We start from the raw sequence: 26,014 nt of genomic DNA on the forward strand, positions 1-26,014 counted from the left end.
GCTGTATATTAAATCCTCAGGACTTATTTCTTCTATAACTGGAAGTTTGGGCCTTTTGACCCATTTCACCCCACCACCACCCCCCCCAACCCCCTTCCCATAATGAACAACCTGTTCTCTGTATCTGTAAGCTTGTTTTGTTATTTTAAACAAAATCACACATTCAAGTGAGATCATACCTTATTTATCTTTCTTGGCCAGACTTATTTCGCTTAGCATAACGCACTCAAGGTCTGTCTCTGTTGTCTCAAATGGCAAGATTTCCTTTTTTAAGGCTGAATAATATTCCATTGTGTATATATACATTTTTCTTTATCCATTCATCCACTGATGGACAGTTAGGTTGATTCCGTGTCTTCACTATTGTAAATAATGCCACAATGAACATGAGAGTAGATATCTTTTTAAGTTAGTGTTCTTGTTTTCTTTGGGTAAATATAAGTAAAATTGCTGGATCAGATGGTAGTTCTATTTTAAATTTTTTGAGGAACCTCCATTCTGTTTTCCACAGAGGCTGAACCAATTTACATTTCCACCAACAGTGCACAAGGGTTCCCTTTTCTCCACATCCTTCTCAACACTTATCTCTTCTCTTTTTGATGCTAGCCAGTCTAACATATGTGAAGTGATTTCTCATTGTGGTTTTGATTTGCATTTCCCTGATGATTAGTGATGTGGAGCACTTCTTCATGTGCCTATTGGCAATCTGTGTGTCTTCTTTTGAAAAATGTCTATTCAACAACTAGAATATAGAGCTATGTACTGGGAGGGCTTCGGGGAGAAGAAGAAGAAGAAAAAAAAGAAGATTGGCAACAAATGTTAACTCAGGTGCCAATCTTTAAAAAAAAAAAATCTATTCAGAGCCTCTGCCCATTTTTTAATCAGGTTTTTTTCTATTGAGTTGTATGTACAATGTATTTCTTTGTGTTGCTCTTGAATTATATTCAGCTCTAAAAAGTTCTATGTGAGCTTGCATATTTAATACTGTATATTTAAATCTTAACTTTCTTTTTCAAGAAAAACATCTTGGACCCTTTTCCTTAATGATATTAAGGAACTTCCAAATACATCCTAAATGATCACATTGAATTTCTGCAACTATACCCTAAAACACTAAGTTAATATTTATATTGCATTATTTTTCAGGTGTGAAAATGAAACCAAATTCAAAACAGAAGAAGTATTCTGGGCTTACAATTTCTGCCCTACTCCGTACTCCTGGACTGCACTTCTGGGCCTTATTTTATATCTTGTTTTCTTCGCACCTGGTAAACCAAAGGCTATTGTTGTGTTAATTAAATTGTCTCTTTTTAGAGGAGACAAGCTACTCTTTTTAAAATTCCTTACATAGTACTTTACTGAAATTTTTACTTTTGTATTTCTCAGGAATGGGACCAATGCCTTGGACTGTGAATTCTGAAATATATCCCCTTTGGGCAAGAAGTACCGGAAACGCATGTTCATCTGGAATAAACTGGATTTTCAACGTTCTGGTTTCATTGACATTTTTACACACAGCAGAGTATCTCACATACTATGGTAAGAGAGTATTTTTTCCAGCTATAGTTTCATTTTTATTTTTCCTACTGTTTTTAGATATGCTATCATTTGTGATTGAAAAGACTAGATGGTTATATTTTTGCTGTTATAAATATCTCTGTGTGGCTTTCTTGTTCCCCAAAGTCCTTGGAAATGGACCTGGAAAAAAAGAAGAGGAATTCTCCCTTCCTGAGGAGCACTGCTTCTTGTCCCTCAGCGCTTCATAGCCTTCACCCACCCACCCACTCTCCCAACCCAAACATTTCCCAGCTATCTCGCCAGTTGGAAATCTTCACAGCAGAGCTGTTAGTTTAATGAAGAAGCACAAACAACAGAGAATGGTAGAAAGAGGTAGGCAGGAAGTCTAGGGCTAATGCTTGAAGATGTCCCACGACAGGGATGGAGTCCTGTCCAAGAGCAGAATCAGGGTAGGGCTGAAAGTAGCTCCCCCAAATGTCGTGCTGGGAGTTATGCCTTCCACTGTATCATCTACGCCATTCAGGCCACGGCATGTGCATTTCAGTGTCCACTGAGAATGGCACTTACCACTGCCAAAACTGTAAACGTAACAGAAGAGTTCAAGTGAAAAGGTGTGGAGGCCATAACTCAAAGAAAACAATATTGGGAAGTGGCTGAATTAGGAAAAAACTTTGGGAAGGTACTTCAAGTCCATTTTTACCAAAATGAAATGTCTTTCTTTTTTTAGCAAGATGATTTCTTCATTGTCTGTATAAGTTTATAGATTGTGATTGGATTCTAAATTGATGAAATATGAGGTTTTCACTCTAACCCCCTAAGCCTCTATGCTGTATATGGAATGCCTGCTGCTTAGGCCATCCTCTGACCCCCTCCCCTATCACTCACCTCCCTTCATCTCACCCCACCCCATGATCTAAGCACTCATGATTCCTTTTTGCAATAACAGGTTCGTTTGTCAGCCCCTCTCCCCTTACTGCTGGACCATAAGTCCCATGAGCTCAGGCAAGTACTACACCTTGTTCACCATTAAATTCCCAGTGCCTTCCAGGGTGTGCCATTCACTTGATAAGCACTCAGAAGTGTCTGTCAAATGAATACACATGCAGATGAATTTTGTAGATGAGTGATGAATAAAGGAAACATTATAAAAATTTATTCCTCCTCCCTTCTGAACATGCTGAATTGGTATTTACTTTTATTTAATACTATTTATCTACTGAGTATTATCTATATAAACTCTTCTCTCTCCCAACCACCATTTAGAACATTTAGAAATACTTATTTTCTTGGAAAGGAAATGCACTGGCATTTTAAACTGGATATATATTCAGTATGTTCAGCTTTATCCCACTTGGCAATTAAAACTTTTACATAAATTCATAAAGTTATCTTCCTGACACCATGAGTATGAGCACAATAAATATTTACCCATATTTGCTGATTCCTGAGAACACATTTAAGACCTAAATATAGACTAACATCCTGAGGAAGCATTTTTTATAGAAATTCATAGACCAAATAATAGTCTACTTGGTAAGACTTCTAATAGCAAAGCTCCTCTTTCTTGAATTTATACTGCCAGAAAAACATGAGGCAACAGAAGTAAAATTTAAATAGGGCCTAGCCAGACTTCTTTCAAAAATATCCCATTAGAAGAAGCTTTTTGCTTTGTTACTAAGCCAAGCTTCTATCATGTCAGTGCACCGGTCAGTCCATTAGGTCTACTGCTTTCTAGTACTGGAACAATATTTCAGTTCAGGTTCATTTTTTCCCTGTTTTTTTTTGATGTACATTTTAATCTACATGTTACTGATTTATGTAAGGTATATGTTTCTATTCCTAATTTATGAATATACACCATAATCATGTATTTCTCTGGAAATATCCATGTCTTTCTATTTCCTTCTTTTTTTGTTTTGTAAGACCTCAGATTTTGATTCCTTCATAAACTATACTGCTTAGACAGGTCTGCCTTGGACCCCATCCAGTAATGTTTTGTAATATTACTAAAAATGATCATTAAACTGTCACCAGTATACCATTTTATGTATAGCATGTGTGACTAAAGTGATCCTTTGGAGAGCATTAGATCAAAGTTCCTGGGTTGAGGTATTGAAATTTAATCAAACATGGTCTTTGATTCCTCATTTTGCATAATTCAATTAAATACCTGTCTTAATCTGAAACTTAATGTAGGACTCTAATAAGATTTATTTCCTTCCGAATAAAGCTGAGGAGTATCTGCACTGTTTAACAATCCTGACAGACATTTTTTCCATTTTCATTCTGAGGGGGGAATAATTAAGAAAGTGAGTTACATAATTGACCTGCCCGTTACATGCAGTAGGTCACAGCCTCCGGGCCTGCCCACACCTCTGTGGCTTAACCACAGGTCTCACCAGAGAAGCCCACTTAGCTTTGGCGTTTGCTTGCTTTAGATTCCTCAGATTTAATAAAAGGGTCTTGTATTTTAATAGAATTTCCCTGATGTTATTTGGCTTGGGAATCTGGGTCACAAGCAAGAAGCTGCACGGCATTCAAGAATCTTCCTAACCCATCTAGTTGGTTTTAACTGTACGAGTTTAGCACTAACAGATTTGATTTGTTACTTCTGATCATGCCTCTCTTCCTAAATTGTGAATTGTGATGAATATTTCCTCAATACTACATTTTATAAAGCCAAACTAGGTTTGCTCTGTTAGAGTTTTTGGAGTTTAGCAGCCTGGTTTAGTCTAAAATGTTATACCAGTTGCACTTTTTTTTTTCTGTTTCTCATCATCATGATTATGATCCTTTCTTTGTTCCTCTCTGCTAAAGATTCCAATTCTGTTCTTGCCTCCACAACTTTGCTTATCTGTAAACAGACCACAGGACTTCATCTCCTTTCATTTTTTTCTTGAAACTCCCACATTATCCAAAAGCTAGCTTGTCAGTATCACCTTTTTGATGAAAACATTCCCAATTTATTGGTCATACCAACCTTGTTCCACTCTATCTCTGAAAGCATCTGTTGTGTTCCCTACTCATTTAGTAGAATTTGATTATTCTGTCTATCACTTTTTTGAGCAGCTAACATCCAAATTCTAACAGGCATGTAACATACATTATTTTATTCTTGCAGTTTGGCAAGGCAGGAATTATTTTCTCCATTAAATCAGGAAACTAAGGTCAAGAGAATTTAAGAAACTGCCCAAGGATTCAGCCTGGGTTGCTTTGTGATTGTCAGACTCTACAGAGCCATGGTGCCTTCCTTTCACTGTAACACTCAGCCACGCATCCCAGATTACCTAGTATTATTTTTTGGTTATTTACCAAGTATAAGACATAAAAAAATGTATGTTTGTAGTAAGTATTCAATGTGAACCAAACAAATGAAATAAATGAGCCCTATATTTGTAAATAGAGTTGTGTTTTTATTAAAGAGAATTTGATTTATACAAGTCCAGCTCCTTAAGATTGTATGGCTTCTGATGACTTAATCTAACAAACTATGTCTTGATTTAGTCAACTCTTTAATATTTTTTCTAATTTCTCATAATTTATCTCTATTTCCCTTCTGTTTTCTCGCGGCTCCTCATTCCAGAGAGCAGATTCTTTTGGGTGGCAAATTGAGCAGCATTTTTCCTCTGTAGTTTTCCTTGAGCCTTCCCAAGAAATGCTTCTGTGTATATTCCTGAAATGGTTATTTATACGTATGTCTTTAAGAATGTAGTCTTAATAATGTCTTTCCTATTCTGTAATGATTCAGCAGAACTGAGAAATGTTAATTCAGTTCTTTAATTGCTATGCTATTCATCTTAAAGACATATTTGAAAGTCAAGCTTTATGTTGTCTAGTTTAGCCCTTTATTTCAGATCTGTTACTCAATATATTCCATCCGGCAGTCAACAAGAGCACATTCATTCTCTAGACGCTCCAGTGTGTCAGGCTCTGTACTAGGGAACCCACAGACAAACAAGCCATAGACTCTGCCCTTAAGACCACTTTTGCTACTGAAACAGAAGAGGATGTCTCTCTCTCAAGCATCTCATAACCATCTCTCCAAAACCTGGTCCTGATTTGGGTTATAAAATTTATAGAATTATAAACTTAAATCATAGCTGAGAAACCATCTTATTTTGCTGAATCAGGAAACTGAGGGCCAGAGAAGAGGTTAAGTGACTATTTAGAAGTCACATAGCAAGATTGAAATCCAGATTTTCCAACTCCCAATCTGATATCCTTTCTCCAGCCTTTGTCCCATTAGTTTGTCATCTTCCTTCCCCCATCTCATATACACGATGGTCTGGACCAAAGGCCTAAAATTAGGCAAGGACTCCATTATAGTTAGTTGTTTCCATCCATCGAAAGTGAAAGCATAGGTTCTTATATTTAAATTGGGAATTGGACTATATAAGGAAAGGCCATCTTGGAAATATGTAAGAACATGCTCAAGTCACATACTCATATATCTCATCCATCTTGGCTTGCTGAATTGACACTTGGAAAACACAACCAGGTAGTAATTATGTCTTTGTGGTTGTGCTGCATTGACATGCATAGTCTTACAGCAGAACAAAATTCTCTGACCTCATGGAGCTTACATTCTAGAGGAGGAAAATAAAACAAATTAGTAAGCTTTATAGTATGTCAGATGGTGATAAGTGCTCTGCACCAAAAGAAAAAGAGGACAACTATAAGGATCTAAGAGAAGGAACAAGGAGACTAGTTAGGAGACCACTGCAGCAGTGCAGATGCGGGAGGATGGCTGTCAGATCACAGACATCAGCGGAATGAGGACAAGTGGTCATCTTCAGATTATATTTGAAGGCAGATCCAACAGGACTAACCAGCAGATTGGATACTGGGCAGGAGAGTGAGAGAAAAGTCAAGGTTGACTATCAGACTTTTGGAATGAGAGACCAGAAGGATAGAGTTGCCATGTACTCCAGTGAGTCATGAGTTCAGCAGTGTCATCATTGTATGTGGGTTCTGGAAATACTAGATAAATGAGAAAGGAATTTCTCCCTCAAAGTGCCTCCAGTCTAGTAGACAAGACAAATAATACATGCACATAATTATAATATTTCTTGGTTATTATGATAGGAGGCCTCAGCAAAGTGCTGTGAAAGCACATAGAGAAAAGTTATCTCTATCCAGCCACATGAGAAAAGACTGCAAAGCAGAAGTTACATCTGAACCTGGTCTATCATTCTTCTTGAGTTTGGCCTTACAAATTTAGAAAGGCAAATTACATTATATTCACAGGATTAGAACAATTAGAGTAAACCAGGCTGGCAGTAATTTTTGGTTCCATTTCATACCACAGTTATGCATGACTGACCAGAAAGGAAAGTCAAAATCAAGGACTGTTTCTAACCTAGGCCCCTCTCTCTCTATATATAGACCATATGTATATAGACTAAGTATATCTATGTGTATTTATACATACATATTATTTTCCATTGCAGGAGCCTTCTTCCTTTATGCTGGATTCCCTGCCGTGGGACTCCTTTTCATCTATGGCTGTCTTCCTGAGACCAAAGGGAAAAAATTAGAGGAAATTGAATCACTCTTTGACAACAGGCTATGTACATGTGGCGCTTCAGATTCTGATGAAGGGAGATACAGTGAATATATTCGGGTGAAGGGAAGTAACTATCATCTTTCTGACAACGATGCTTCTGATGTGGAATAAATTTCAGCTGCTGACATATTTAGTCATTTAAACAAACTTGGGGGAGAAGAGCAGCAATGGATGACCTCACTGCCCTGCTTCTAATCTGGTTCTTTCCACAGTCTAGTTTGGAATGACTTCATATTCTAGAATATTTGATTAGGAGGAAGAGACAACCATGATGACATTGTTTTTTTCACAAGCAGAAATGTAAAAAAATATTTACGGAGATTTTAAACTAATAATTATTGAGCAAATATGTGCAATTCCTTCCTGAGGTAGTCTAAAATGAATACTGTATCCAGTGACTTCAGTGGTATCCTTTTTTCCTAAGACCATATATATTATTAGTGGCAGTTGAGTCAGTGCTGATCTAGCCAAATCATAATATGTATGATATACTTATAAAGAAGGATTCTGGGATATGATCCAAGGGTGTTTTCTGTCAAAACATGGCCTATTGGCCCTAAATTTTCCTAAGGACAAGTAGCTTATCTGTGATCAGCTATTAGAAAGTAAATTCCCTTTAAGCTTTCATCAACAGATTCGAAAGTGCCTGCTACAAGGGCACAGCTGTCCTTATCTCCTTTGGATTCCATATTTGGTTTCTCTCTCCAATTCAGCTCTTGAGAGTTCTTCAGAAACTGACTATGTACAGGCTATTTTGAACATTATGAAAAGCAGGTCTTTTAGGGTTTATTTTCATACATATTTTTTTGCAGCAGTGATAAGTATACATTTGCACAGATAAGCTAACAAGTTTTGATAAGTATATTTTATTACTAGAAAGTAAGAAAGAAAAGATTTTTCTGGACCCCTGATCGAGTTAGTCACTTAGGTATGCAACTTCAACACAAAATAGAGCTACATCTTCAACTGTACTTCAGGGTCAGTTTTTGTTCATGCCAGAAGCACCTGATATTCACCACACCTGCAATAGTCAACTCTGGAGTCCTATTTGTGCCTTCATTTGTGTTAAATAGCTGCTAGCAGACTATTTTCCCCCCCTCTTTTAATCAAATTTCTCAAACAAAAAAGGAAGAAAATCAGTGACAGAAATAATCCTGCTGTTATTGATGTTTGTTCAGTTAAAGAGTGGGACTTATTTTTTTCTTAACTTATTAACTCTTCCTAATGGAATTGTCACATTTTATTACCTAATAGTACTTTGTCTTTTTTTACTCTAAGAACATAAACCAGTTTTTATTTTTGCACACCCTGTCTTGTTTTCCCTGACAATTTACCAAAAAAAAAAAAAAAAAAAAAAAAAGATACATAGATTTGTCTGAGAGTGTTTCCTTTTTTCTCATGGTTGGCTTGGGTTTTTTCCTTCTTGTCTAAAAATTGGGATTATGTATTGGAACAGATTGCTGGTTCTCATACAGCACATAACTTTAAGAAATGTTGACTTACCACATGCCTACAATGTCTTTTCAAAGTGTTCATTGGTTTTTATGCTCATTCATCAAGGAACTCTAATTTTTGCTCTTATATTAAGAATTATATAGTATGTACAAAATTATTCATAAATTACTTATTAGTTCCAGTGAAAATATGAATGACTCACCTGTGGCCAGTTAGGAACACATAAGTTTGGTGCATGTTAACATGGCTCTAAACATTAAATAAGGTACTTTTTGGAATGAAAAGGTGGCTGTCTCTAAATTCAATGTGTTTCTGCCAGTCTCCAAGATGTTTTGTTCTTCTCTTAAAGTCTGGCTTGTTCCCATCACAGTTATCAAAGCTGAGAATGTAGCCAAGAAGGTTCATTCTCTCAGCATCCAGGGGTATGATACGTGTTTAAACGGTCACTTTACTGGCCTAAAAATCCTTCAGCCAAAAAAGTTTTCTCCCTTGGTCATGTCATGTAATAAAAAATATTATTTTTTCCTTCAATTAGGTGCTTTGACAATTGATTTATAAGGGGATAGTAATATTAATTTTTCCCAGAAAAGCAGATGAGATTTAATGGAGAAAATTATTATTCTATTGATATTTCTTACCCCGTAAGAAATTTCTTATCTGTGTAATATTTCTCACAGATCAAGTGAAGTGGAAAACAAGCTACTGTGTGGTAAAATCAGAATATGATGGGGAGAAAAAATATTTAGACCAATAAAGTGCCCTCTTTAAAAATTTATGTTTCTGATTTATCCAAGTAATTGCCTCAATTCTTCTCTTTATTGTATATATAGCCTTAACTATATGCTTACATACTCAGCTGGGCTGAATGCACAGTAACTTTATTAAAGGAGCAACTCGACTCTTATTATTTCCTAAAGCAGAACATGGCCTGTTCTCCCCGACGTAAGCAAATGGTGTTTGCAACTCTCCATCCATAAATGCACATAACAGGGAAAATCAGCCACAGCTCTCCTCCCCTATTCTCCTCGACTTCTTTAAAGGACTATTTGTTATTTATATAATGATAAAGATAGATAATATTCCATATCTTTGAAGTACAAGACAGAGAGGCATAGTTATAAGAATTATTTATAATTTTTTAAAAACAAATAACTACTTGAAAAGGAACCTTATAAAATTAGGGTATTATTTTTAGATTCAGTGAACATTTATAGTATATTAAAAATTGAATGTTTGAATTTTGCAGGCTTTTTTATATTACGCACCTTTTGAGTTCTCAGAGTCTTTGGCTACCACTATCAACTTGAAAACATTCCGTTTTCATTCCGAAACATCATGAAATACATATTTTATAGGACGATTTGTTTATATGTGTTATATTTGACTTACCATATTAAAGCACATTAAGCATCATGCTTTTAACTGAAATTATAGGTTTCCTTCTAAACATGCTGCAGATTCAACAGAGGTATATTATGTTTCAGGGAAATTTAGTGAAGGAGGTCATCACCCCTATTGAGGCTTAGCCTGGATGGCTGATGAGATCTGCACTAGACTTAAGAGAATATAACATTTCATCTGCCTCTGAACACATAAGGCTGAATGTGATGTCACATAGGTTTTACACATTTGGTATTAATATTTTTCTTCAATATAAACATTCCTAATAATTTTGATGGTTGCACCTTAGTCAATAATTATCCAAGACATGATTTTTAATATGTATCTAAAGATCTAAATTAAAATTAGACTTAAAATGTAGTATTTCCATTTGAATTTTGTTCCCAGTCATATGCGGTAGTTAGTTCCCTGATAGAAAATGCTGTGAAAGTAATGCTATCAAGTGCTTTTTCATAATTTTATTTTACCACTGAACCAGATTTTAGTATATGTCTAAACATTATTCTCTAAGTTATTCACTCTAAAATGGTAAATCCATTAAAGCAAAGAATTTATAAATTGTTTACTATAATTTCAAAATCAGTTATCCAGAGGAAGAATGAAGAGGAAAAATGTAAGTTGACAACTTACCCTTTTGCTTTTACACAGAAAGTAAAATTGAAATGTATTGTAATAATCCACAGATCCTGGGGGAGGACAGTCTAGAAAATACTATCCATATGTTTTCTAAGAGAGTCTCAATTTATAAACTTTATCAGTGTCATTAAATACTGTAATGCAGTGAGGGGAGTGGGAGGATTCTTTTGATTTTATTTCATTGGCATAGTAATTAAGAACAATAAAATTAATGAGATGTTTTGTTATAATCAGATTTTTTTTTTTTTTACCATTCTCCTAGTTATAAAATCTTAAATTATACTAAGCACATAACAACTCAGATTTATACAGTTATTGGGACAAGTTTTAAATTACCAATTTCAGACCTTTGCACTAACTATGAATAAAAGAATGACATAACAGGTCAGAAGCAGAGAATTCATAATTTGTGCTTTATAGCAAAACATATTAAATTGTGGATAAAATTTACAGCTCATGTGTAGCTGCTGCCTATAAAAGACTCAGAGGTGTTCTCTGGATTAACATTAATATCCTATTTTCTGTCCTTTTCTATCAGTTGTCTTAGCCTCATGTACAGTAATGATAAGCTAATTTGATGAAGTGATTTAGGTTGTAGCAGCGTATCAATTATCAGTACATTCAGTTCTTCTGGGTGAGCAGTATTGCTACTATTTTCTAGAAAGGGTAATCATTTTAAAATGCCAAACAGCTAACTGCTACCAACTCTCTTATATATTGTCTCCTAGAGAAGGAAATTTTTGTCTGCCTATATACATCAGAAAGATAGTTCCTAAGAGTATTAATGACGTTCAGAAGTACATGAATTTTATCCTCATAATTTGCTTGTGAGTGTAAAACAATGTAATTCCTATAAAACTTTACTTTGTATGTATAAAACAGTCTGTTGCACTTGAGTGATTTGGTCTTTGGAATGTTAAATACTTACTTTCATTTAGCAGTAATGTTCAGATTTTTATTTTAGACAGTTAAGTTCACGTGTTTGATTTTGTCACATCAGTATAAATGAGAAAAAGAAATACAGCTTACAAGTACTCAAAAATAAAAACCAGTATTTTGTAAAGTTTTAAAATGTTAGCAAATTTAACATCATTCCATCTTATTTGAAGGTTAAAAAAGATGAGATTTAACTCTAGCCAAAGTAGAAATTTATATTCTACATGTCCAAACTGGTTCCTAGCGGCTTTTGGACTATATCTCACTTGATGTTATAGTATCTCTTATTTGTAATAAATGTTCAAATTTCTATTTAGAAGCGCTAATGTACATCTAGATTAAATCAAAACACAGTTTTATGCTTTTAAAATGTTTTCAAAATATATATTTTAATTTCTAGGTGCATGTTACATAGTGTTTAACACTTCACATGTCTTGGCAAATTCAATATAAATATTTATTCCCACACGTGACATATGGGATCTCTCTTAAAAATTATGAATATTATTTCCTTCAAAGTCATTCTAGCCTATAGCTGTATCAAAAGTATTGTATATTTTATGGAGATTTAGTGATGTATATGTAAATGTTTTTTAAGTTATTTTATTGAAGTTCAATCTTTACATAAAATGAAAATCTTTTTTTAAAAAAAGTGTCAGTGCCAGAACTGTAAATGAAAATAATCAAATAAAAGTTAAGACAATTCATTACTCATATATCTGCCTTGCACTTTTTATTTTCTCTACATCTCTTCCTTAGATTTTAGGATCTAGGTTACACAGTAAAAGCATCTACAAAGATTACCTACCTCTATATATTTATGCAGGCCTACTCATTTTAATGATATTTTCCCTCTTTTGAGCAAAGGTAAACACAACTATCTTTGAAAAATATTTTATAGGGACCAGCCTGGTCACATAATGGTTAAGTTCGCACACTGCATTTCAGCGGCCCAGGGTTCATGGGTTCAGATCCCAGGCATGACCTACACACTGCTCATCAAGCCATGCTGTGGAAGCATCCCACATACAAAAAAAAGAAGAAAACTGGCATAGAGGTTGGTTCAAAGACATATTCCTCAAGCAGAAAGAGGAAGATTGACAACAGATTTATCTCAGGGCCAATCTTCCTCATCAAAAAAAAAATTATAATACCTAAAAATTGTTCCAAGGAATTACTCCAAACATAAAACTTTGAAATGAAATGCTTAGGAATTCTTGAAATATTATTTCTGGTGGTTCTCAGAAGCAGACATTGACATGAACCATTATATTAGGTTGACAAAAATTATTTTTGGTTATTGCTTTGTAAATGAAAATGAAACACCTGCTGGATGAACAGTTGACATTCATCCTGGAACTCTGTTGCTCTCCACTGTCACTCTGCTCCAACAGCAGCTTTCACTACAAGCATTACATTACTGTTTGATCTGGGCAGCCACTAGACTTTCTCCATAGTTAGGGTGTGCCATCCCAAGCCCAACCATACAAAGAGCCCAAGGAGATCCTCTGAAGACACTAGATCCACGGTCATTCAAAGTCTTTCAGTGAAGTTGCATCTTAACCAAAGATTCTCATCAGCAGGTAAGGCAAAAATCCTATAAATTATCATAAAGTGTCCACCCACCTGGACACCTGACTAGTATATACGTCTGTATCAGTGGCCAGAAAAGTCCTCATTCAGTTGCCTAATCCTGTGGGGTAAACGTTGTCATCCTTTTATGGATACTAAAACTTAAGTTCAGAACATTTTGGTGATGGGCCCAGGATCACACACTAGGAAATGGTAAAAAACTTTTCTCTGCAGTGAATACTCCAACAGTCTTCCTCTCTTGGTCCTCATTTGGAATGTTGTCCTGTCAGACCCAGGCAGAAAGATTAAAAAATAGACATTGTGGGCCCAGCCAGTGGCGCAGTGGTTAAGTTCACACACTCCGCTTTGGCGGCCCAGGGTTCACAGGTTCAGATCCTGGGCACAGACCTACGCACCGTCATGAAGCCATGCTATGGAGGCATCCCACATACAAAATAGAGGAAGACTGGCATGCCTGTTAGCTCAGCGACAGTCTTCCTCAAGCAAAAAGAGGAAGCTTGGCAACAGATGTTAGCTCATGATCAATCTTCCTCACCAAAAAAACAAAAAAGAAGACATTGTGGAATTCCTGTGTAATAACTTAAATGGTGTGCAGAAAAAGAATCAGATACCTCATTTTAACCTGAGGTATAGACACAAATCCTGAAAACCTTTGATTTCAGGATTCTTCTCCAAATATGAAGCAGTATACAGTAAAATGTTTTAACAGATCAGACTGAACACAAATTGTCTAGGTTTTAATCTCAGCTTTTCTGCTTAGTGCCTGGTAACCTAAATTACTCATTTTCTTGTCTATAAAATGGAGATGTTGTCACTATCTACCCCATAGATGTGTTCTGGGGGTTACATCAGTTAATCACATAAAACATTTAGAGCAATGGAATGTGGAAAGTGCTGGGTAACTGTTGGCTGTTCTTAGTATCACCATCCATATACCATCCCTGGTGCCGCTAAGGTCATGATGCCCAAGGAACAAACAATCTTCTTATAAATTCCCTTCCTGGGAACAACTGCTAGGGACAGGAGCACATGGGCTTCTTTGACATACGTCATACAGTCTGTGTGACTGCAGCAGCCAGGCTCCCTGCTGACCAGAATGCTTTGAGCTCTACCTTTCTCCATCTCTTTTCCATGCGTATCCTCCTAAATCGCACAGTTGATGGGAAGCACGACCTTCTCATATTCTCCGGATTATCAGGATTTAATGTACAAATTTCTATTTATGTGATCTCTCAGTCAAGAAACAAAAATAATTTTATAAAATCTTTAAGTACTCTATCATTTAAATTCCTTTCAGCATTTAAAAAATAATCCTTGAAATCCTCTCCAAATGAAACTGTTAACTCTTCACTAATGGTTATATTGAAATTAAACTCATACAATTATAGATGCTAAGAAATCAACATGAAATATTTATGGTCTTTTTTTATCTTTCACATTTCATGAACTTTTCCACTACAGTTACAAAAATTAATTTCAGATGATGAGCATGCCAAATAAGTTCATTTTTTACATGAAAGAAAAGATTGGCAAGCTTTACTTTTAGCAAATGGATACTAAACTCACAAAATAGATTTGTTAAAGCAGTAGTTCTCAAAGTATGGTCCTCAGATTAGCAGCACTGGCATCACCCGTGAGTTTGTTACAAATGCAAATCTGTGGGCCTCACCCGACCTACTGAATCAGAATCTCTAGGGATGTAACCCAGGAAACTGGGTTTTTTTTCTTTGAAATATAATTGATATATAACATATAAGTTTAAGGTATACAACATGTTGATAAATTGCAATATGACTACCACCATAGTGTTAGCTATCACCTCTATCAGTTCACATAATTATCATTTCTTCTTTGTGGTGGGAACAATTAAGATCTGGTCTCTTAGCAACTTGGAAGTTTATAATACAGTATTGTCTGTAATCACTATGCTGTTCATTGGCTCTCCAGGACTTACTTGTCTACTAGCTCCAAGTTTGTACCCTTAAACAACATATCTCCAATTCTCCCAACCCCCAGCCTCTGGTAACCACCATTCTACTCTCTGTTTTTACAAGTTCAGCTTTTTTACATCATGATCTATATTTTAGCAAACTCTTCAGGTTATTCTTACACACATGATAGTGTTAGAACTACTGCATTAGAATTTTGAAATCATTTTAAAAAGGAATCAGCAGGGGCTGGCCCCATGGCCGAGTGGTTAAGTTCACACGCTCCGCTTTGGCAGCCCAGGGTTTCACCGGTTTGGATCCTGGGCGTGGACATGGCACCACTCGTCAGGCTGTGCTGAGGCAGCATCCCACATGCTACAACTAGAAGGACTCACAACTAAAATATGCAGCTATGAACTGGGGGGATTTGGGGAGAAAAAGCAGAAAAAAATATATATTGGCAACAGCTGTTAGCTCAGGCACCAATCTTTAAAAAAAAAAGGAATCAGCAGCATTTTCTTTCAAATGGTGAGCTCATCTAGCAAATAATAAACTGAGTGGATTTATATGCAAGTTACTTAGGAATTCATAAAGCTAAGTCATTTCCACCTCAGGGGCTTTGCACGTGGTGTTACCTCTGCCTGGTATGCTTGTCACTCTATGCTTTATGTATCTAGCTCCCTCTTGTCATTCAGATATCAGCTCAAAATCATCTCCTCTGAGCCTGCCTTGCCTATACAATTTAATCACCTCCTTCCTCCCCAATATATTATCATATCACCTTGTTTTATTTTCCTCCTAGTATTTATCACTATTTGAAAATTTTCTTTCTCATTTCTTGTCTGTTTCTTCAACTAGAATATACACTGCATGACAGCAGGGAACTTGTATTATAGACTACTGACTCTCCAGCACCTCATACAGTGCCTAGCATATAGTATGTTCTCAATAAATATTTAAAGACTGAATGGACGCATGCATTGCAGGTGCTCCTGTGGCCCACAAAGGAGCAGTGGAAGTTTTTCACAGAGTGGAAAAAAATGATTAAAATTCCACATGGCACCAGGCCATTATCAAAGAGCATGCTTTGTAAATGAACCTCTGTATAGCAAAGATGTTTTAATCCAGTAGCAAATTCCATTTGGTATATGAATATGTGTATATTCGTATAAACTCATTTGGATGATAAATTTCTTTTCTTATGATTCTTGTTAAAAGAGGGGAAATCTAATGACAAAAATTATTAAATATTAGGATAGCAACGTTAGGATGGAATTTACATTATTTTTTGTTTTTTTAAGATTTTATTTTTTCCTTTTTCTCCCCAAAGCCCCCCAGTACATAGTTGTATATTCTTGGTTGTGGGTCCTTCCAGTTGTGGCATATGGGACGCTGCCTCACTGCTTGAGGAGCAGTGCCATATCCACGCCCAGGATTCGAACCAACGAAACACTGGGCCACCTGCAGCAGAGCGCGCGAACTTAACCACTTGGCCACGGGGCCAGCCCCAAATTCACATGTTTTTTAATAAATCCTTCTATTTCTACATTTTCTTTATAAACCAACAACTCACGCTTATTATATGGCAGATACTTTATACATATCATTTCATTCTATCCTCACAAAAACTATTGAGGAATGACATCAGCATGATGGCAGAGTAAGCTCTTCCCTTAGTCTCTCCCCCTAAGATGTAATGAAAAGGACATTCATAAACCAATAGGGGACACTCACACAACACAACAGACATCTGAGAGATCCACACAGCCATATGTCTAAAGGTGGGGGTGCTGGAACCCCAGGAGGCAATGGAAGAAGGTAAGTGGATCTCCTCTCCCTCCCCAGTGGCAGTGATCTAGGACATGGGCCCTCGTGTGACAGCTGGTGCTGACTCTGAGAGGAGAAGAGGGAAAAGGCAGCCCTCTGCAGGAATGCTCCACACCAAGGTGGGTAAGCAACCACAGGGCTGCCCTCACCAAGCTGAGCAGCCAAGGCAGGCAGCCAGTGAGTGCAGAGCAAGGAGCACAGGTGGGAAAGAAGGTGCCCCTTGGCCCCCATATCACCTGGTTCATCAGCTTAGCCAGTTGGCCAGAGCGGAGGATCCCAACCAGAGTGCCTGTACCTACCTGTGTAAAGCAGTGGCAGCAAAATGAAGAAAGCCCTTTTGGCACAGCTTCCAATGGATGGGCACAACAGACGGGTTGTGGCAGGCTCAGAAAACACAGCTCCTGACCCCCGCCCCAGTGGTGGCAGGTGGAATCTACAACCAGATACTACCACTATGCGACACCAAAAGTCCACCCCATCAAACAACATGAAAAAACTTAATATGCCAGACCAGAAGGAAAATGACAAGTACCCAGAAACCAATCCTGAGCCAAAGAAATTTACACTCTAAATGACAGATAATTCACTCAAAATAGTTATCATAAAGAAACTCAACAAGTTACAAGAAAATTCAGACAGACAGTTCAATGAACTTAGGAATAAAATTAATGAGCAGAGGGAATTCCTTACGAAAGAGATTGAAACTAAAAAAAAAACATCAGAAATGCTGGAGAATACAATGAATGAGATGAAAAAAATATGGAGTCCTTAAAACACAGAGCTGATATTATGGAGGAAATAATTAGTAATTTAGAGGGCAGAAATACAGAAATCCTTCAGGCAGAGGTGGAGAGAGACTAAAAGAAATGAAGAAATTCTCTGAGAAATTTCTGACTCAATTAGGAAATGCAACGTAAGGATTATAGGTATTCCAGAGGAAGAAGAGAGGTAGAATGGAGCAGAGAGCTTGTTCAAAGAAATAATAGCCAAGAACTTCCCAAACCTGGGGAAGCAGCTGGAATTACAAGTAAAAGAAGCTAATAGAACTCCTAATTACATTAATATAAAAAGAACTTCTCCAAGGTATATATTAGTAAAACTGGCAAAAGTCAAAGACAAAGAAAAAATATTAAGGGCAGCAAGGCAGAAGAAAATAACCTACAAAGGAACCCCTATCAGGGTTTCAGCGGATTTTTAGTGGAAACCTACGAGCCAGGAGAGAGTAGAATGATAAATTCGAAATACTGAAGACAAAAACTTTCAGCCAAGATTATTCTGTCCAGTGAAAATGTCCTTTGGATACGATCGAGAAATGAAAACTTCCCCAGATAAACAAAAGCTGAGAGAGTGTATCATGGCAAGACCCCCCACCCCCATTACAAGAAATGAACAAGAAGGTCCTCATACCTGGGGAAAAAAAGAAAGGGTGTACAAAGCCTTGAGAACGAAGACAAAGAGACAGATAAAATCAGAAAATTACAGCTATCAGAACAGGTTAGCAAACACTTAATCATAAGATTAAAGATAAAGGGAAGGAAAGCATCAAAAATAATTATAAGCACTTCGTTTAAATCACAAACACAACACAAAATGGAGTAATTTGTGACAACAATAACTTAGACAGGGAAGAGGAAAGAGATGGAACCAGATTAGGCTAATGGTGATAAGAGGCTACCAGAAAATGGAGTATCTCATCTACGAGATCATTAATACAAACCTCATGGTAACCACTAAATAAAAAGTCAGGACAGGACCCACGACTAAAATATACAACTATGTACTTGGGGGGTTGAGGGAGAAAAAGCAGGAAGAAAAAAGTCAGGACAGAGACACAAATAATAAATACTGAGAAATACACAGGACAAGAAACAAGAGAAATACAGAACAACCAGAAAACAAGTGATAAAAAGGCAGTATTAAGCCCTCATATATCAATAATCACTCTAAATATAAATGGACTGAATTCTCCAACAAAAGACACAGAGTGGCTGGATGGATTGAAAAACAAGACCTAACAATATGCTGCCTGCAGGAAACACATCTCAGCTCCAAAGACCAAAATGGGCTCAGAGGGAAGGGAGAGAAGACGATACTCCAAGCTAATGGCAAACAAAAGAAAGCAGGTATTGCCATACTTATATCAGACAAAGTAGATTTCAAGATAAAAAAGGCAATGAGAGACAAGGAGGAGCAGTATAATGATAAAAAGGACACTTCACAAAGAGGACATAACAGTTATAAATATATATGCACCTGCCACAGGAGCACCAAAGTATATAAAGCAACTATCAACGGACCTAAAGAAAGAAATTGACAGCAACACAATAATAGTAGGGGACCTCAACCCCCCACTTAGATCAATGCATAGACCATCCAGACAAAAAGTCAAGAAGGAAATAGTGGAATTAAATGAAAAACTAGACCAAGTGGACTTAACAGATATATACAGAACACACCATCCAAAAACAACAGAATACACATTCTTCTCAAGTGCACATGGTACATTCTCAAATATAGACCATATATTTGGAAATAAGGCAAGTCTCAATAAATTTAAGAAGACTGAAATCATATCAAACATCTTTTCCAAACATACTGCTATGAAACTAGAAATCTACTACAAGAAAAAAGCTGGGAAAGTGATAAATATGTGGAGACTAAACAAGATGCTATTGAACCACCAATGGATCAATGAAGAAAATAAAGGAGAAATGAAAAAATATCTGAAGACAAATGAAAATGAAAATACACCATAAAAGTTCAAATGGGATGCAGCAAAAGTGGTCTTAAAAGGGGGGCTGGCCCCATGGCCAAGTGGTTAAGTTCCCGTGCACCGCTGCAGGCGGCCCACTGTTTCGTCAGTTCGAATCCTGGGCGCGGACATGGCACTGCTCATCAAACCACACTGAGGCGGCGTCCCACATACCACAACTGGAAGGACCCACAACAAAGAATATACAACTATGTACTGGGGGGCTTTAGGGAGAAAAATTTAAAAATCAAAAAAAGAAAAAAAGTGGTCCTAAAAGGGAAATTCATAGCAACATAAACCTACCTTAACAAAAAAGAAAAATCTCAAAAAGTAATCTTAACCTACACCTAACAGAACTAGAAAAAGAAGAACAAACGAAGCCAAAAGGCAGCAGGAGGGAAATAAAAATTAGAGCAGAAATGAAAGAAACAGAAACCAGAAAGACAGTAGAAAGGATCAATGAAACTAAGAGCTGGTTCTTTGAGCAGATAAAAAAACTGACAAACTCTTAGCCAGACTTACTAAGAAAAAAAGAGAGAACACTCAAGTAAGTAAAATTAGAACTGAAAGAGGAGAAATTAAAATGGACACCACAGAAATACAAAGTATTACAAGACAATAAAAACTATATACCAACAAATCGGACAATCTAGAAGAAATGGATAAATTCTTAGTCTCATACAACCTGCCAAGACCGAATCAAGAAAAAATAGAGATCTGAATAGACCAATCATAAGTAAAGAGATGGAAATAGTAATCCAAATCTCCCAAAAATAAAAGTCCAAGACCAGATGGCTTCTCTTGAGAATTCTATCAAACATTCAAAGAAGATTTAACACCTATCTTTCTCAAACTATTCGAAAAAATTGAAGACACAACATTTCCTAACCCATTCTCCCAGGCCAACATCACCCTGATACCAAAGCCAGACAAGGACAACACAAAGAAAGAAAGTTACAAGCCATATCACTGATGAACAGAGATGCAAAAATCCTCAACAAAATATTGGCAAACCGAATACAGCAATACATTAAAAGGATCGTACAAGATGATCTACTGGGATTTAACCAGGGACACAGGGATGGTTCAACAGTCACAAATCAATCAATGTAATACACCACATTAACAAAAGAAGGAATAAAAACCACACCATCATCTCAATAGATGCAGAGACAGCATTTGACAAGATCCAACATCCATTTATGATAAAAACTCTCAATAAAATGGGTATAGAGGGAAAGTACCTCAACACAATAAAGGCCCTATATGACAAACCCACAGCCAATATCATACTCAATGGGGAAAAGCTAAAGCCATCCCTCTGAGAATAGGAACAAGCCAGGAGTGCCCACTCTTGGCACTCTTATTCAGCTTGGTACTGGAGGTTTTGGCAAGAGCAATTAGGCAAGAAAAGGAAATAAATGTATCCAAATTGGCACAGAGGAACTGAAACTCTCACTGTTGGCAGACAACATGATCTATATATAGAAAACCCTAAAGAATCCATCAGAACCATTGGGAGCAATCCAGAACCAGGGCTAAGTTGCAGGGCACAAAATCAACTTACAAAAATCAGTTCCATTTCTATCCTCTAATAATGAACTAACAGAAAGAGAACTCAAGAATACAATCCCATTTACAATCACAACAAAAAGAATAAAATACCTAGGAATAAATTTAACCAAGGAGGTGAAAGCCCTATAGAATGAAAACTAAATGATATTATAGAAAGAAATCGATGATGACATAAAGAAATGCAAAGATATTTCATGCACATGGATTGAAAGAATAAAAATAGTTAAAATGTGCATATTACTTACAGCAATCTACAGATTCATGGCAATCCCAATCAGAATCCCAATGACATTCTTCACGGAAATAGAATAAAGATATGGGGCAACAAAAGACCCCAAATAGGGGTCAGCCCCATGGTTGAGCGGTTAAGTTTGCGTGTTCCGCTTCAGCGGCCCAGGGTTTCACTGGTTCAGATCCTGGGCGCAGACATGGCACCGCTCATCAAGCTATGCTGAGGCGGCATCCCACATACCACAACTAGAAGGACCCACAACTAAAAATATACAACTATGTACCAGGGACTTTGGGGAGAAAAAGGAAAAATAAAGTCTTTAAAAAAAAAAAAAGACCCCAAATAGCTAAAGCAATCCTGAGAAAAAAGAACAAAGCTGAAGGCATCACAATCCCCAACTTCAAAATATCCTACAAAGCTACAGTAATCAAATCAGCATGGTACTGGTACAAAAAGAGACACACAGATCAATGGAATAGAACTGAAAGCCCAGAAATAAAGCCACACATCTACGGACAGCTAATCTTTGACAAAGGAGCCAAGAACATACAATAGAGAAAGGAAAGTCTTTTCAACAAATGGTGTTGGGAAAACTGGACAGCCACATGCAAAAGAATGAAAGTTACACTATTATCTTATGCCATATTCAAAAATTAACTCAAAATGGGCTAAAGACTTCAAAGTAAGACATGAAACCATAAAACTCCTAGAAGAAAATATAGGCAGTACACTCTTTGACATGAGTTTAGAAGCATCTTTTCAAATACCATGTCTACTCAGGCAAGGAAAACAAAATAAAAAATAAACAGATGAGACTACATCAGACTAAAGAGCTTCTGCAAGGCAAAGGAAACCAGGAACGAAACAAAAAGACAACCCACCAACTGGGAGAAAGTATTTGCAAATCATGTATCTGACAAGGGGTTAATCTCCAAAATACATAAAGAACTCACACAACTCAACAACAGAAAAACAAACAACCTGATCAAAAAATGGGCAGAGACATTTTTCCAAAGAAGAGCTACAGATAGCCAAGAGGCACATGAAAAGATGTTCAACATCACTAATCATCAGGGGAAACGCAAATCAAAACTACAATGAGATGTCACTTTAGACCTGTTAGAATGGCTGTGATTACCAAGACAAAACATAAGAAATGTTAGGATGTGGAGAAAAGGGAACCCTCACGCACTGCTAGTGGGAATGCAAACTGGTCCAGCCAGTAGAGAAAACAGTACGGAGATAGCTCAAAAATTAAAAATAGAAATATTATATGACCCGGCTATCCCACTACTTGGTATTTATCCAAAGAACTTTAAATCAACAATTCAAAGAAACTTATGCACCCCTGTGTTCACTGCAGCATTATTCCCAATAGCCAAAACATGGGAGCAACGCAAGTGCCCATCACCTGATGAATGGATAAAGAAGATGTGGTGTATACATACAATGGAATACTACTCAGCCATAAAAAAACACAAAATCATCCCATTTGCAACAACATGGATGGTCCTTGATAGGATAATGTTACGCGACATAAGCCAGACAGAAAGATGAACACCAAATGATTTCACTCATGTGTGGAAGATAAACAAACACATGGACAAAGAGAACAGTTTAGAGGTTACCAGGGGGAAGGGGGTTGAAGGGTGGGCCTAAGGGGTAAAGGGGCACATATATACGGTGACTTACACATAGTAATGAACACGTGCAATTTCACAATGTTATCAACTATAATGACCTCAGTGAAAATTTTTTTAAACTATCATCACCCCTATTTTATGGATGAGGAAATAACTGAGTCACAGGAAGTAAAGTTACTTATATCAAGTACCACAGCCTATAAGTCTGAACTTAGACCCAGGTCAGTGTATGCCAAAGCATTTTTAACCACTATTCTTCATTATTTCTTCTTTACAATGAGCTTTATATCATGGAAAGTTTTATAACTGCCTCTACCTGAAAGTTTTGTAGTATTTTCCTCCCGCAGAGTCAGTGTTTATGGATTTAGGAACTAAAACATAACTACTGGATAGAACTGAAATGTGAAAGGATTGGTATTTAGTTAAAGTCTAAAATGATCAGTAATTTCCAAAAACATGCCAAAATTTACATTTACGAATTATCCAATAGAATCCTAACAAGCTTCCTTGCTCTGAAGTCTGCTCTGTCTGAAATTAATATAGCTACTCCAGCTTTCTTTTGATTAGTGTTAGCATGGTAAAATCTTTCTCCATCCCTTTACTTTGAAATCAATATGTGTCTTCATATTTAAAGTGGATTTCTTAAAGACAACATATAGTTGGGTCTTGTTTTTTGTCCACTGCCACAATCTGTTTTTCAATTTATGCTTAGAATATAGAAAATATATTTAGACCACTGACATTTAAAGTGATGTAATAGCTACCATATTTGTTACTATTTTCCACTTGTTGCCTTTGTTCTTTGTTCCTATTTTTGATTTCTTTTTCTGCCTTTTGTGATTTTAATTGAGCATATTGTATGATTCCATTCCTCTCTTTTCTTAGCATATCAATTATACTTCTTTTTACATTTTTTTAGGGGTTGCCCTAGAGTTTGCAACATACAAGCATAACTAATACAAGTCCACTTTCAAATAACACTGTATCCCTTTCACAGGTAGTGTAAGTACCTTCTAACAACATATCCCTAATTCTTCCTTCCTGTCCCCTGTATCATGGCTATTCATTTCACTTGTACATAAGCTATAAAATGAATACATTGTTGCTATTATTATTTTGAACTGTTTCCTATTCAATCAATTAAGAATAAGAAAAATAAAAGTTTTTAACTTACCTTCACTCGTTCCTTCTCTAATGCTCTTTTCTTGATGCAGATCCAAGTTTCTGACCTATATCATTTTGTCTCTGAAGAATTTTTTCTTTTTTAAGATTGGCACCTGAGCTAACATGGGTTGCCAATCTTTTTTCTTCTTCTTCTTCTTCTTCTCCCCAAAGCCCCCCAGTACATAGTTGTATATTCTAGTTATGAATGCTTCTGGCTGTACTATGTGGGATGCCACCTCAGCATGGCTTGATGAGTGGTGTTACATCCACGCCCAGGATCCAAACTGGTGAAACCCTGGACCACCGAAGCAGAGCATGCAAACCCAACTACTCAGCCAAAGGGCCTACCCCTGAAGAATTTCTTTTAACATTTCTTGCAAGGCAGGTCTACTAAGCAACAAATTCCCTCAATTTTCATCTGAGAAAGTCTTTATTTCTCTTTCACTTTTGAAGGAAAATTTCACAGGATCCAGAATTCAAGGTTGGTGAGGTTTTTTTCTCTCAATACTAAATATTTCACTCTACTCTCTTCTTGCTCACCTGATCTCTGAAAAGAAGTCAGACGTATTTCTTATCTTTGTGCCTCTATAAGGTGTTTTTTACCTCTGGCTTCCTTCAATATTTTTTCCATCTTTCATCCTACAGTTTGAATGACATGCCTAAGTGTAGGTTTTTTGGCACTTATTTGAGCTTCCTAGATCTTTGGTTGTTATCTGGCTTTAATTTGGGGAAATTCTTAGTCATTATTGCTTCAAATATTTCATCTGTTCCCTTCTCTCTTTCTTCTCCTTCTGTTATTCCCATCCCATTACATGTATGCTACATCATTTGTAATTGTCCCACAGTTCTTTGATATTCTGTTCAATTTTTTTAAGTCTTTTTTCTCCTTGCTTTTCAGTTTTGAAAGCTTCTATTGACATATCCCCAAGGACATGGATTCTTTCCTGAGCCATGTCCAGTCTACTAATGAACCCAAAGGCATTCTTCATTTCTGTTACAATGTTTTTGATGTAGCATTTCATCTTGATTCTTTCTTCAAATTTTCATCTCTCTGCTTACATTACCCATCTGTTCTTGCATGGTGTCTCCTTTTTCCATGAGAGCCCTTAGCATATTAATCATAGCTGTTTTAAGTGCATAGTCTGATAATTTCAACATCCTTGCCACACCTGAATGTGGTTCTGATGCTTACTGTGTCTCTTCAAACTGTGCTTTTTGCATTTTAGTATGCCTAGTAATTTTTTGTTGAAATCTAGACATGATATACTGGGTAAAAGGAATTCCAGTAAATAGACCTTTAGTGATATAGTTGTAAGGTGTGGGAGGAAGGGAAGAGCTCTATATTCCTAGGATTAGGTCTCAGGTTTTTAGTGAGCCTGGGCCCCTTCACACGTGCTTCTCAGTTTTTTCTTCCCCTTGGGCAGGACAGGATGGCTAGAGAGAGCTGGAATTGGACATCTCCCTTCTCCAAGTTTCATCAGGCTTGGATAAAGCCCTAGCAGGTCAGGCTCTAGTAACAGTTTCTCTTGAGGCCTTGTTAAGAAGAACAGAATGGTCTGGACTATTTCAAAATGATTCCTTTACTTCCTCCTGCCAGAAGCCTGAGAGGATTTTTCTCCAGTATTGGCTGTTAGAACCTGGCAGAGCTCTTGGAAATAAAACTCAAAAAAATGTATTGGAGCCTCACTACGAATGCACCCTCCTGGAATTTTTAACTCTCAAACTTGTCCACACTGAGCCCCCAGCAATCCACCAATTACAGTTTAGGTTTCTCACCTTGGCACTGGT

At 36.8% G+C, this 26,014-nt stretch overlaps 1 long non-coding RNA gene across 1 annotated transcript; it reads left to right on the forward strand.

The window, feature by feature from the left end:
* Nucleotides 1-542: 542 nt before the first annotated feature.
* LOC138922991 (uncharacterized) lies at nucleotides 543-7,715 on the forward strand. Its single transcript, XR_011436108.1, has 3 exons — nucleotides 543-1,268; nucleotides 1,387-1,539; nucleotides 6,969-7,715. It is a non-coding gene; the product is annotated as an uncharacterized lncRNA (long non-coding RNA).
* The last annotated feature ends 18,299 nt before the right edge of the window (nucleotides 7,716-26,014 follow it).

The sequence above is a fragment of the Equus caballus genome, unplaced genomic scaffold, assembly GCF_041296265.1.
Source record: "Equus caballus isolate H_3958 breed thoroughbred unplaced genomic scaffold, TB-T2T haplotype2-0000437, whole genome shotgun sequence".
Taxonomy (NCBI): domain Eukaryota; kingdom Metazoa; phylum Chordata; class Mammalia; order Perissodactyla; family Equidae; genus Equus; species Equus caballus.